General features: G+C 39.3%; 1 long non-coding RNA gene across 3 annotated transcripts in view; it reads right to left on the bottom strand.

The window, feature by feature from the left end:
• The window catches only part of LOC121035408 (uncharacterized), a 39800-nt gene that overhangs the window by 6717 nt on the left and 17869 nt on the right, over positions 1 to 15214 (bottom strand). Inside the window, exons 4-7 of one of the 3 annotated variants that reach the window (XR_005792868.1) lie at positions 12547 to 12637; positions 10966 to 11079; positions 7834 to 7994; positions 4345 to 4425 (exon numbers count right to left, since the gene is read on the bottom strand). This is a non-coding gene — a long non-coding RNA (uncharacterized LOC121035408). The remainder of the gene's footprint in view (positions 1 to 4344; positions 4426 to 7833; positions 7995 to 10965; positions 11080 to 12546; positions 12638 to 15214) is intronic. The other 2 variants (XR_005792866.1, XR_005792869.1) reach the window with 2 other exon arrangements.

Here is a 15214-nt window from a genome sequence, read left to right as displayed (position 1 = left end):
GTTGCCAGTGGTTAGGAATAGGGGGCAGGGGCAGGGATGTGGCTATAAAGGAGCAGAACCAGGTAGCCCCATGGTGATGACTGTGTTGCTTAATGTGTGGTAGTGGTGGTCACACAAAGTTACACACATGATAAAGTTGCATAGAAGCTCACACACACAGAGACAAATGAATATATGTAAAACTGGAGAAATCTGAATAAACTCTGTGGATTGAACCAATGTCGATTTCTAGTACCGATACTCTATTTGCCTAAGATGTTAACATTGGGGGATGTTGGGTAAAGGGTGCACAGAACCTCCCTATAAATTTATTTGCAACTTCCTGTAAATTTATAATAATTTCAAAATAAAAGTTGACCAAAAAAAAAAAAAAAAAGCAAGACCCAACTATATGTTGTCTCCAAGAAATGACTTTGAATACAATGTCACGCGGAGAGATGGAAAATAAGAGGATGGCAAGACACACGCCATGCAAAAACTAAGCATGAGAAAAACTTCAAGAAAAAGAGTATTACTAGATATGAAGAGGGGCATTTCATAATGATACAAGGATCTGTTCATCAGGAAGGCATGTAATTCTAAATGTATACTCACCTGGGGCGCCTGGGTGGCACAGTCGGTTAAGCGTCCGACTTCAGCCAGGTCACGATCTCGCAGTCCGTGAGTTCGAGCCCCGCGTCGGGCTCTGGGCTGGTGGCTCAGAGCCTGGAGCCTGTTTCCGATTCTGTGTCTCCCTCTCTCTCTGCCCCTCCCCTGTTCATGCTCTGTCTCTCTCTGTCCCAAAAATAAAATAAACGTTGAAAAAAAAAAAAAAAAAATAAATAAATAAATGTATACTCACCTAACAACAGAGCAGAGAAATAAAGCACAGTTATAGTTGGGGATTTTAACACTCCTCACTATGAAATTAATAAAGCAACAAAAATTTAAAAAGTTAGAGAAGATTTTAATAATACTATCGAATACTTTTATCAAATTGATATTTATGGAATAGTAAACGCTTCTATTCAACATTGTACTGTAGGTTCGAGCCAGTGCAACAGGCAATAAAAGGAAATACAGGTATAAAGAGTGGGAATAAAGAAGAAAAACTGTCTTTATTCATAGACAACATGATCTTCTACATAGAAAATCTGAAAGAATCTACAAAAAAGCCTCTAAAACTAATAAGGTATCGTAAGGCCACAGGATTCAAGGCCAATACATATAAATCAACTGTATTTTTGTATGCTAGGCAGAGATTCATTTTTAAATACCATTTATAGAATAACAAAAAATGTGAAATAGGGATACACCTTAACAATTATGTGTAAAGCACTAAAAACTACAAAATATTACGAGGAGAAATGAAAGGACTAAATAAATGGAGAGATAAAATGGGCTCACTGATTGCAAGACTATTGTTAAAGATGTTGATTCTCCTCAAATTGACCTATAGATTTAATGCAATCTCAACAAAAATTCCAGCAGTTTTTTAAATAGAAATTGACTCTAAAGTTTATATGAAAATGCAAAGGACCTATAAGAGTCAAAATGATTTTCAAACAAAAGAACAAGGTTGGAAAACATGCTCTGATTTCAAGTTTTCTGTAATGCTGCAGTAACTGAGACAGTGTACTGATGGAGGGAGAGACACTGATTAGTTGGACAGAACAGAGTCTAGAAATAGACTCAAAATATATAAAGAACTCCTGAAATTCAATAACATAATAAGCAACACTATTTAAAACTGGGTAAAAGATCTGAGCACTTTACCAAAAGAGATATCAATTGGCAAATTCGAGCTCAAAAAGATATTCAAGGTCATTAGTCTTTACTGAAATGAAAGTTAAAAAAACAGTGAGCTATCACCACAAATCTACCAGAATGGTTAATGTTTACAAAGATTGACAATATCAAGTGCTAGCAATCATGTGGAGGAACTGAAACTCTCACACATTGCAGGTGGAATGCAAAATGATACAGCCACTTTGGGAAACAGTATGGCAGTATCTTACAAAGTTAAACACAAGCTTATCATACAACTCACAATCCTACATCTAAGTATTTATCCAAGAGAAGTGAAAACATATGCAAATGTGTATAGTGGCTTTACTCATAATTTCCCCACACTGGAAATAACCCACATGTCCAAAAACTGGTAAACAGATAAACCAATTGCAGGACACTCGCACAACAGAATGCTACTGACTCTACAGCAAAACGTGGGTTGTCTCCAAGGCAGCATGCCACATGGAAGAAGCCAAAACAAAGTGTAAAATATCATGATTCCATTTATATGGCTTTCTGGAAAGGCAAAACTATAGTGAAAAAGGTAAGATCACTGGTTGCCAGGTATTGGGGTTAGGGGGAAGTGAGTGGTGTTTTAAAAGGTGTTTCAGGGGCGCCTGGGTGGCTTGGTCGGTTAAACGTCCAACTTCGGCTCAGGTCATGATCTCACGGTCCGTGAGTTCGAGCCCCGCGTCAGGCTCTGTGCTGACAGCTCAGAGCCTGGAGCCTGTTTCCGATTCTGTGTCTCCCTCTCTCTTTGACCCTCCCCTGTTCATGCTCTGTCTCTCTCTGTCTCAAAAATAAATAAATGTTAAAAAAAATTAAAATAAATAAAATAAAATAAAAAATAAAAGGTATTTCAGGGTGCCTGGGTGGCTCAGTCGGTTCAATGTCCAATTTTGGCTCAGGTCATGATCTCACAGTTTGTGAATTTGAACCCTGCATCGGGTTCTGTGCTGACAGCTCAGAGCCTGGAACCTGCTTCGGATTCTGTGTCTCCCTCTCTCTCTGCCCCTCCTCAGCTCATGTGTGCTCATGTGTGCTTGCTCTCTCTCAAAAATAAATAAACACTTAAAAAAAATAAAAAAAAAAAGATGTTTCATTTTATGTAACATATCTCAATTTTAAGATGCTCAAAATCTTGTACAATACAGTTAAAGCAGTGCTTAGAGGGAAATTTACGGCCATAATTGCTAAAATTAAAAAGAAAAAGGTTTAAAATCAAAGCTCTAAGCTTCCACTTTAAGAAACTAAGTAAAGAAAAACAAATTAAATGTAAGTAGAAGAAAGAAAACAAATAAAGAGCAGATATCAATGAAATAAAAAACAATAGATAAAATTCAAAGCCAATATTTGGTTCTTTGAAAAAAAAATAAGTAAAACTGATAAAGCTTTCACAATATTGGTTAAAGGAAAATAAAAGAAAACACAAATTACCAACATGAGGAATGAAAAAGGCAATATTGTAAACGAATGAATATGACAACTTGGATAAAATAAATCCCTTTAAAAATACAAACTACTAAAAGTGACACAAGAAGAAATAGGAAATATAAACATTCTTACACATGTTAATTAAATTGAACGCACACTTGTTTTTGAGAGAGAGAGGGAGGGAGGGAGCAAGCGAGAGTGGGAGATGGGGCAGAGTGAAAGAAAGAGAATCTTAAGCAGTCTCCATGCTCAGTGAGGAGCCTGAATCAGGGTTCAATCCCATGACCGTGGGATCATGATCTGAGCTGAAATCAAGAGTCCGAGACTCAATCAACTGAGCCATCCAGGCACCCACGAATTCACATTTCAATATCTTCTCACAAAGAAAATTCCAATCCTAGATGGTTTTACTGGTGACTTCTATCAAACATTAAGAAACAAAAACATACGGGCACCTGAGGGGCTTAATCGGTTAAGCAGCAGACTCTTGATTTCAGCTCAGGTCATGATCTCATGGTTGGTTGGTGGGATTGAGCCCCACATCAGGCTCCAAACTGACAGGGAGTGGAGCCTGCTTCTGATTCTCTCTCTCTCTCCCTCTCTCTCTGTTCCTCCCCTGCTTGCACTTGTTCTCTCTTGAATAAATAAACTCAAAAAAATTTTTTTAAAAGAAAGAAAAATATCCACATTAAACAACTCCTTCAGAAAACTGAAGCAGAAACATTTTTTAACTAGTTTTTTTAAGGCCAACATAACCCTGGTATCAAAACCAGACATGCACATTACAAGAAATAAAAACTGCTGCCCAATACTCCTCATTAACATAGACACAACCTGTATTAAGTAGGAATTTAAATCCAGAAATATAGAAAAAGGATAACATATCAAGATTAAATGGGGTTTATCCTAGGAATGCAAGGATGATTAACATTTGAAAATCAAAATAATTTACCCTAGTAACTGCATAAAACAGAAAAGTTATCTGCTCTCCAAATAGATGGAGAAAAAACATTTGATGTAATTCAATATGTAGTCATGATTAAAAAAAACAAAACAAAACTCCCAGTGTACAAGAAATAGGAAGGAACTTCCTCAACCTGATAACGAACATCTATGAAAAAGCTATAGCTAACATCATACCTAATAGTGAAAAATTTTCCCCTGAGAATGGGAATAAACAAGGATGTCTGCTCTCACCGTTTCTGTTAACGTTGTAGAAGTCTTAGCCAGTACAATTGGGCAATGAAAAAATAAAGAGCATAAACAGATCAGAAAGGAAGAAGTAAAACCATGTGCAGATGACATGATTGTGTATGTAGACAACATTAATCTACAAAAAAAAAAACTACTAGAATAAGTAAATTTAGTAAGGCATACAAAGTCAACATGCAAAATTCCTATTTCTCTATAATAACAAATAGAAAATTAAAAAATTTCAAGTAACATTTATAGCAGCATCAAAAATACTTTGGGATACATTTAATAGAAATATGTGTAAAGCTTCTACATTGAAAATTATAAAACACTGTTGAAGACCCAAATAAATGGAACAACATAATATATTCAAGGACTAGAATAATATTTAATATTATTAAAATGTTAATTCTTCCGTAAATTACTCTGTAGATGCCATATCATTCTAAACAAACTCCCTGCAGTTTTTTTAAAAAATAGAAACTGACAAGCTGAGTGTAAAATTTATGTAGAAATGCAAAGGTCCTAAAAAGCTATCTCAAAAATGAAGAACAAAGTCCAAGGACTTACACTGCCTGATTTCAAGAGAAAGAGCCTGACACTTACCAGTCAATTTAATTTTCAGTCAAGGCATCAAGCAATTCAATGGGGGAAAAAACAAGGCTGAAACAACTCCTGTTTAAATGCAAAAACCCAAACCAAACCAAAACACAAAAACAATGATAAAAACCTTGATCTATATCACACACCATCACACAGATTAATTCTTAATAGATCATAGAACTAAAGGTAAGGAGTTGTAAATCTTCTGACAGAAAATACAGGAAAATGATGTCTGTGAACTTGGAGTAGCGAAGATGTCCTAGGACCTAGGAAGCACTAACCACAACTAATGAGCTGGTTTATTTTTTTTTTTTATTTTTTTTAAATGTTTATTCAATTTTGAGAGACAGAGCATGAGCGGGGAAGAGAGAGGGAGACACAGAATCTGAAGCAAGCTCCAGGCTCCAAGCCGTCAGCACAGAGCCTGACGCGGGGCTCGAACTCATGAACCGTGAGATCACGACACGAGCTGAAGTCGGACGCTCAACCAACTGAGCCACCCAGGCGCCCCCTAACGAGCTGGTTTAAAATGGACTCCATTAGGGGTACTTGGGTGGCTCAGTCAGTTAAGTGCCCGACTCTTCATTTCGGCTCAGGTCATGATCTCACAATTTTTGAGTTCCAGACCCACCTCGGCCTCACTGCTTGCTGTCAGACTGCGCAGACACTGCTTCGGATCCTCTGGTGCCCTCTTGCACTACCTCTCTCAAAAGTAAATAAAAAAATTTTTAAAAAACGAAAGAAGAGAAAAACTACTGATATACACAACATGAGTGAACCTCAAAAACATGATGCTGAGTGAAAACCTCCAGACACAATAGAGGACAACACAATAAAATTTCATTCAATGAAATTCTAGAACTGGCAAAAATAATCTATGGTGAAAGAAATCAGAACAGCAGTTGTCTCTGTGGGTAGAGGGGATGGGAACTGACTGGGCAGGCAGGCAATGAGGGACCTTCCTGGGGCGATGGAAAGGTCTGTTATATTGACAGGGGTGTGGATTCTACGGGAACACCCAATTACCAGAACTCATTGGACTGTGCACTTAAGATCCATGCATTTCCACATATGTATGTTATACCTTAATTAGAAAAAAAAGTTTGAGCAGTAACTTGAAAAAAATATTAAACTATATTAACAAACAAGCCTAGTAAGGTCTGATCATAAGAAAAATCAAAATAAATCTGGGACCTATTGATACTGGGAATTTTGTAATTAAGAAGAGAGAGGAGCAGGGGTAAGCCACCATTTACTGAGGGTGTACTGAGACCTCTGCTAACTGCTTTCCATGAATTCTCTCATTTGATTCCTGCAACAACCCACTCTTTAGATATAGAAGGAGAGACAGTTTTATACACAAACTTCCCTCACCATCCTTATCAAATACGTTAGGTATAAACTCAAGACACCAGGGCACTTTTTTCTTTTCCTCAATTTCAGGCAATAAGTGGTAGATGTAGGGGCGCCTGGGTGGCTCAGTTAGACGTCCGACTTCGGCTCAGGTCATGATTCACAGTTTGTGAGTTCAAGCCCCTCATTGGGCTCTGTGCTGACAGCTCAGAGCGTGAAGCCTGCTTCGAATTCTGTGTCTCCCCCTCTCTCTGCCCCTCTCCCGCTTGTGCTCTCTCTCTCAAAAGTAACATTAAAATTTTTTTTTAAATAAGTGATAGATGTTTTTGTAAATCGACCACTGTCACTAAAAAACATGAGCCATGGGGAAAAAACACACCTATTGCTATTTTTGGTGTCAGCAAACTCATAAAATATGTACACTGATCTATGACCACCATTCTTTTTTTTTTTTTTTTTAATTTAATTAATTAATTAATCCACACCCAAGTTAGTTAGCATATAGTGCAATAGTGATTTCAGGAGCAGATTTCAGTGATTCATCTCCTATGTATAACACTCAGGGCTCATGCCAACAAGTGTCTTCCTTAATGCCCCTTGCCCATTTAGCCCATTCCCCACCCACAACCCCTCCAGCAACCCTCAGTTTGTTCTCTGTATTCAAGAGTCTCTTACATTTTGTCCCCCTCCTTGTTTTTATATTATTTTTGCTTCCCTTCCCTTATGGTCATCTGTTTTGTATCTTAAATTCCACACACAAGTGAAGTCATATGATATTCGTCTTTCCCTGACTAATTTTGGTTAGCATAATACCCTCTAGTTCCATCCACGTAGTTGCAAATGGCAAGATTTCATTCTTTTTGATTTCCGAGTAATATTCCATTGTATATATATATATATACCACATCTTCTTTATCCATTCATCTGTCAGTGGACATTTGAGTTCTTTCCATACTTTGGCTATTGTATGACTATAATTCTTTAAACCTCTTGGGGTGCCTGGGTGGCTCAGTCAAGTGTTTGACTTCAGCTCAGGTCATGACCTCACCATTTGTGAGTTCAAATAGTGAACTCACTATAGTGGTGAGCCCCACTATGTTGGGCTCTGTGCTGACAGCTCAGAGCCTGGAGCCTACTTCGGATTCTGTGCCTCCCTTTCTCTGCCCCTCCCAACTCACACCCTGTCTCTCTCTCTCTCTCTCGAAAATAAATAAACATTAAAAAAATTAAAACAAAACTCTTAATTCCATGCAACTCCTATTTCTAGACTATCTGCGTCTCAGCTTGTAAGTTGGGGACTAGAAAGCATGTGTCTAATAAGTATTTTATCTTACGCTTACTGCTAACATGAGTCTAGTGCAACTTCCCTACCAGCTCAACTGGAGTCTTAAGGATAAAACATCTCCTAGGCTCCTGCGTAAATAGCAGGTAGTTTTACAAAAGGGTAACATGAATCAGAAAGGGTAAGATGGTCCTTACCACATCCAATACGGCATGGACAAATACATCCAGGTATACCGTGGTGGCCTTAGTCCGGTCATGAACTGGCCTCACTTTCTTGTGATATTTCCGTAATAGCTGCTTGGTAAGACGATATAGAGTAGAATTCCCGGGATGAGGTGTATCTGTAACTAGTATTTCTGAAAAACAAAACTTAGCATCTTAGCATCTTTACAAGATTTCAGACAGTTCAGGACTTGGTGGTTCCTAACAGAACATAGTTTTCAGCTTACCCCAATCTGCTTAAATTCATAGCCAGCTGGTGGGCTTTCTGGCAGACACTTATTTAAAGCAAGCTGATGGTCTAACTGCCCAGTAGAGAAATCTCACTGTAAAGATAAATAAACCAAGCTGACCTCCAAGGATCTGAACTTCACCTACAATTCTGTTTTCACAGCAGTCTTGCGTCTTGGAGACAGAATCCTTTATTTCTGTATCACCCCCACCTACACCTACATAGAAAAAAACCTTCCTATACACTCAGACACAAGTTATGTCCTATTTGGATTTTTCTTTTGATTTTCCATTCACAATTCAACGGTTAAGCAGAAAATCCAAGCAGGAACATGGACAAACCAATCGACCCAAAGATCTGTGTAGATTCCTCAATAATGGGATTAATGAGATTACAATTCACACTTCTCAAAAAAAAAAAATCTCTTTTTGCACTCAACTGTCTTTAAATAAAACATGCTTGTCAGAAAATGAGATCTCCGCTTTGGGAAAAAATTCTTTCTGGTTCCAGAGAACAACCATTTTCTATGACCTGGGAATCCTGATTTGCAGAGGAGCAGTGATTGGTGTTGAGGCAGGGGAGGCCAGGGGAAAGGAAGCCCGGGAAGCGAGCACCAACAATTGGAAGTGACAAATTTGCGAGGGCTTCCTCTGAATTGCAAAAAGATATTTTGCTCACAAGCTCTGCCAGCTCCTGGGGGATTCAAAGCTTCGCTAAGTCATTGGACTGAAGCAAATTGCACACCTCCTGCCACGGCGCGTGAGTGAAATCTATCTGTCGTGTCCTGTGCGTGAATTCACCTCGCCTCTCAGTGGTTTTGATGGTTATTTTGATGAGCCGCTGAAGGTGTGCAGGGTCCAGCAGGAAACTGTAAATGAGATCTCTTCTCTCTGTGCGACAGTCCTGTTTCTACCCGTTTCTTTATGAATGATGTCGTGTCACTCGCCACCACGGGCAGCAATTTCTATGATTTATCAATGTCAGTGTGACCAAAATGCTAACAACGATGCTGGGGGTGCAACTGCAGACTCGTTGTGGGCAGTGGAATATTCACTTTCATTACCACCAGAGCTGCAAAGCTAATGAGCAGTTTAACTTCCTAACTATTCACCCAGGAAGACGCCTAAAATGGCATCAGCTATTCAGGCATGCAGGACTAAGGCAGGTGGCTTGCATCAGGCGTCATTTTTAAGGTTCTTGTGAACTGTGATTGTCAAAAAAATGTGCTGTGAACCTCTCCACCTGAGACCATTTCTTGCTGTTGTACCCCAGGGGAGAGAAGTCAGGTGCATAAAAGCAAAGCTGGTTTGGTGCTTTTCCTGTGAACTTTGCTTTGGGCAACTTCACTTTCACCTCGCTTGGAAGCTCCCAATTCAAGTCCCAGTCGGGGAAGTACTGAAATGTGCGTGTTCCAATACAGGAAACTATCAGAGATAGAGTGAAAGCATAATTCTGAGAAATGAATGTGTTTTCCCTACACCCTCTGCCCATAAAGACCCAAATTTTCCCTCTGCTATCTTTTCTAGGAAACAATCCATAGATACCCTATAGAATAACATAAGTTTCCAGAACATGTCAAAGTCTTTGGGTAAAAAGAGAAAGTTCTGGAATCTAGAACTAGGAACAATAGAGAAACAAGCAATGATAGGAAGAAAAATAAGAAGGAAATGAAAATATGCTGAAATAAACTATAAGGGCAGAGTTCTTTGTCCAAAACAGGAAGAAATAATAAATTACATTTCTACTATGAATGCAAATTTGCCTGAGGAGAAAGATCAATTACAAGAGAGAGATTAAGGATTTAAGTGACCATTAATTAACAGTAAATTATGCCCCCTTGAAAGCTAATGTGACATTCACACAAGCACTAAATGACTCAGTTCAGTGATGTTTCAACAGAGCTGATGGAAATGATCCACAGACCCAGGAAAGATTCCTTGTTAGCACTGCCTCTGTGGATGCTAATAATTTATTTGTAAGATTTCTGGAAAGTAGAATGTGTTAGGGGACTGAGCCATGAAGCACTTTTACGTGAAGAGAGATTTTTTTTTTTTAAGGTAAGAATACAATAGAATTATTCGTTTTCCTTGTTTTAACAAATTACTCTCACACCTATCTTAAAGTGTTCTGGGCACTCTGATGAAAAGAGATGTTCTTGCTTTAGTGAGTGTGTCATGTCTAGGATTATTAAAAAAAAAAGAGTTATACATCTATCTGAGGGGTTACAAGGACATTCAGATTTAGGTGTGTGGTCTACTGAATTCCCAAATCTGACTGAATATGTGCCATATGCCAGGCACTGTGCTAAGAGCAATTGACATGGATTATCTCATTTGGCTTTTACAGCAGCCTTACGACATAGGTACCCTACAGCCTGATGCAGAGTCACTTTGCTACAGGTAAGGGACTACAGGCTCAGTGAGGTTAGTACCACCCAAAGTCCCACAGCTTGCAGATGAAGAGGTTGGAATTTAAACACAAGTTATCTGGACCCAAAGCCCAAGCTCTTAATCATGACACTACACTGACCAGACTCCCCCAGAATATTAGGGATAGCAGTGAGTAAGTAACCCTTCAAAAGGAAGACTGACATGTTGCATGGTGTGCATGACTGGGTAGAAACAGCCCGCTCTTATTTTCTGTGTGTGTGTGTGTGTGTGTGTGTGTGTGTGTGTGTAGGTCAAAAGTATCTTACATTTGCATTGCACCCTACAATTTCACAATGTTATCTTATTAGATTTTCACAAATATACAAGAGAAACATTTAACTTACAGGAAAACTGAATCTCTAAGAGACTAATTGGCTTCTTCAGAGTTACATGGCTGGTGAGTAGTGGAGTAGGAACCAAACAGGTCTCCTAACCTGGGCCTCTCACCCCAGCACACATTACCTCCAGGCAGTGGCCTTGAATTGGTGGTTGGTTCAGTGCTCTTGCATTTACAAATCATCTTGATATTAACCCAGCAAAGATTCCAAAGGGCAGATTTTTCTGCAACACATGTTCCCAGTATGATTTATAGTCAAGTACGGGGGCGCCTGGGTGGCGCAGTCGGTTAAGCGTCCGACTTCAGCCAGGTCACGATCTCGCGGTCCGTGAGTTCGAGCCCCGCGTCAGGCTCTGGGCTGATGGCTCGGAGCCTGGAGCCTGTTTCCGATTCTGTGTCTCCCTCTCTCTCTGCCCCTCCCCCGTTCATGCTCTGTCTCTCTCTGTCCCAAAAATAAATAAACGTTGAAAAAATATATATAGTCAAGTACGGATTACTAGACACCATTAAAACACATTTTCTGTCACATTTAGAACAAAAATCAAGCGTAATACTAAACATTAGAAAGAGATATCGTTAAGAACAATTTCTTTCTTTTCCTTACCCTTTATCCTTCTATCTTACTTAGCTTAATGTTTACAATTATTTTCTGCTAAGAAACTCATCTGGCATTTAATGAAATTTCCTATTTTCATTTTTATAATTAAATAATGATTTTATCCTTGAAGTTCAACATTCAGGATTTTTATACTTTAAGGCTAAGTGGCTATTTTTCTTCTCTACCCAAGAAAAACTCATTTCCAGCTGCTTTGCTACCAAATTCCTTCCTCATTGCCATAAATGACAGATTCCACTTCCAGTTATATTTTAAAACATGGAAATTCTTAGATGTGAGTTCCACAAGACCCCTCAAAAAAGTGGGGTGTTGGGAAACACCAGCCTAAGTGATCTGCTTGATGTGTATGTGTCTTTAAGAATCCATTGTATCTGAACTCTAATGGCCCAATTCAGTGCTGTTAATACTGGAACCATAAAAGTGTAGTTCAGTTCCAGAAATATGGAAAAATATTTTAGTTTCTAAAGCATTTTAAGGGGAACTGTACACTTAAAACACGCAAGTTCATAGTGCTTGTCTTTTGAGATATACTCATTATCTATACAGACTTTGTACAGCTGGATGAAACCCTTAATATCAAAATGACATCCGGGCATCTATAGCCATGCTGTATCCAAGAGACTCTTTCTGTGGTCTACTAAAAGCTTACAATGAAGCCAAGACCATTTTGGATAATAAAAATGTATTATTCAGACATAAAAGCAAATCTGAAAAAGAATGCCCCAGACTATCAATGTAAATTGCTGCCAAGAAAGCCTGATTTCTAGAGAAACAGGGGTTTATCAAACAGTTTTAACATTTCAGAGCATATTTCCAGCTGCCTGTACAAAGCCCCACTGTGTGCCTCTGTGTGTATGTATACATGTAGATAAAGATACAGATGTAGATATACGTATACATATATAGATCTATCATCGTAGGTCTCCATGTAGCTTCAGAGGACTAGGCGTTGTACAGATGATAAATAAAAACAAACACTTGAAAAGAGTTATACAGCACAATGTAGACAAATATCATCTCTCGCTTCTAAGAGTTAATACTCAATGCCTAAAATAAAATCATTACAAGGACCCACCTGAGGCAGCCACCAGGATGAAGGGCCACAGAGGAGCTATTGCACCTGCCGTTGTTCCCAGGCACATCCCAGAGAAGAAACGTAAACTTGCCTACGGGACGGAATACCACTCAATTTTTCCCAAAGGGGCCTCTCTTCACTCCGTTCTTTGCTGTTTGCCAGTTTATGCTGTCCTCGCCGGTGCTATTTTGTAAACATTGAACAGGACCAAAGGCGACGCCAGCACCACACAATGTTTCAGAATTGATGCCACAGCAATACCCCTTAACTTCTCCATTTGGTTCTGCCCCAGCATCAGATCGTGGCCAACATTTCAATTTCCCTGACAAGAGATAGCTAAGTGAAAAATGTAATCTAAGAGGAGCCCCTAAGGAGGGGACATTCCACACTAATATGGTTTCCTTTACAGCCTTTACCTAAGGCGATGATCTTGCTGACATTCAGGACACTAATTTCATTAATAATTGAGACCTAAATAGCTGTTCTAAACCAGACTTATGCAGGAGCATCTTCAGCATTTGACAATGGCTATTGGACTCTTGAATCACACAAAGCTAATGGAACCCTGTTATTGTCTAACCAAGAACAGCTGCTAACAATACAGTGGGGAAAGTGCACTCTGTCTTTCCTGAGCTCCTTTAATTAAAAGAAAAGTTGGTGTTTGATAAATGGGTGCTTCTTAAATTGTCACTGAGTATACAATCCAGAAAGTAAACCATGTATGAGAGGATCCTTCTAGGCTGATTGAAGATGAGGGCTACGAAAGCTGGACATCATGTGATAAATTTTTTCTTACATCTTTTCACTGAGCACCCATACTCTTCATTATGAAGGAAAAAGAGACCTAATTCCATATGATTCTATCTGCCACTGGTAGACCCCTAGATGCTCTAGAAACAAAAACTGAATTTCATACCATTTCCAACATCTATCTGCTTTTTAATACGAGTGGGATTGTAGAGGCATAGGATTGAGATGAGTTTCACAGAGCAAACCGAGGGGAGAAATACATACCTGATCCCTGTTCTGCTAATTTATCTAGTCCCTTTGTTTACAATCTATGAAGCTGTCTCCTTAATTTTCATCTACCAATAAAACGTAGCCTGACTGACTTCCTACTATTGGTGACAGGAGTTACAAATATGGAAAGGGAGGAAACTAGGATGAACCCTGAGGCATTGAGTTGGTTTTGGAGGCATCAGTGTGAATTTGTGGTTTTCAATACATGTGGCTACATATAAAAATAAACACAGATGTCAATGTGTGTGTACAGATGTTAATACATACTTGTATCCCAAGCTCTGTCCACTGGTGAGTCTGGGAGCCAAGACACCCCAGTAGCAATGAGTATACCCGACACCCAGATCTTAGTTTCTAAATAACACACTTACCTAAAAGGAAGACATGGAGCTGAACAGGGGATGTGTGAGAAGACCCAAGAACATCTTGTTGCGTCACAAAGTGAAGAAGTGCTAAAAGAATGACAAGGAGGGGCACCTGGATGGCTCAGTCAGTTGAGCATCCGTCTTGGGCTCAGGTCATGATCTCGTGGTTTGTGGGTTCGAGCCCCGTGTCGGGCTCTGTGCTGACAGCTCAGAGCCTGGAGCTGTTTCAGATTCTGCGTCTCCCTCTCTCGCTCAAAAATAAACATTAAAAAATAATTAAAAAATAAAAGAATGATAGAGACATGTTAAAAGGGCATAGTTAGTTGAAGGATCTCCCAAAATAAAATACAAATCCACAGGGTGCTTGAGAGGCTCAGTCAGTTAAGCGTCTGACTTCAGCTCAGGTCATGATCTTGTGATCGGCAGGTTTGAGCCCGTCAGGCTCTGTGCTGACAGCTCGGAGCCTGGAGCCTGCTTCAGATTCTTTGTCTCCCTCTCTCTCTGCCCCTCCCCCGCTCATTCTCTCTCTCTCTCTCTCTCTCTCTCTCTCTCTCTCTCTCTCAAAAATAAACATTAAAAAATTAAAAAAAAAATGAATCCACAAGTCCATGCTGACTTAAATGAATGAAATGAAGACTTTTCCTTAAGTTAGAATGCCAACTAACACATGTAGAAGGAATGTCAGAATCTTCATAGTCATAATTCACTCAAAAAACATCAGTGGCTGATAAAACCTAGCTGGCGAAAGTTTGATGAAAAACAGGACACTTACACAACATACTTATTAATCAGAATGAGTAAAAAACAAAAACAAAAACAAAAAACTTTCTGTGGAGAAATCTGGCAGACAACACGTTAATCAAATGATGAAAATTAACGTTACCAATCACAGGAGTTGTGTGCCATGAGATAGGAGGGACTGAGAAGACACAGCTGCACTTCTGTGATCATCCTGCCAAAAATTCAAAACTTGGATCTATCTGGAAGGAGACACCAGATAACCCCATACTGTGGGACACTCTACAAAACAGCTTATAATCTTCAAAAGTGTCAAGGTTAGGGAAGCTGAGGAAAGACGGAGCCCCATAAAGCCGATTAAGGAGACATGACAACTCGGTGCAATGTGTGACTCTGGATTGGATCCTTTTGTTACAAAGAACATCTTGGGGAGACTTCGCAAAACCCAAGGTGGGGGCCTAGAGACTCCCGATTTTGATGGAATTGAGATCATGTAATGTTCTTGTTCGTAAGAATCACATTCTAAGCACTCACAGGCGACAGAG

This window comes from Herpailurus yagouaroundi, unplaced genomic scaffold (assembly GCF_014898765.1).
Source record: "Herpailurus yagouaroundi ecotype Mexico unplaced genomic scaffold, PumYag 161, whole genome shotgun sequence".
NCBI classification, from domain to species: domain Eukaryota; kingdom Metazoa; phylum Chordata; class Mammalia; order Carnivora; family Felidae; genus Herpailurus; species Herpailurus yagouaroundi.
Note: the sequence above shows the minus strand (reverse complement) of the source record. Positions and strands in the feature narration are given on the sequence as shown.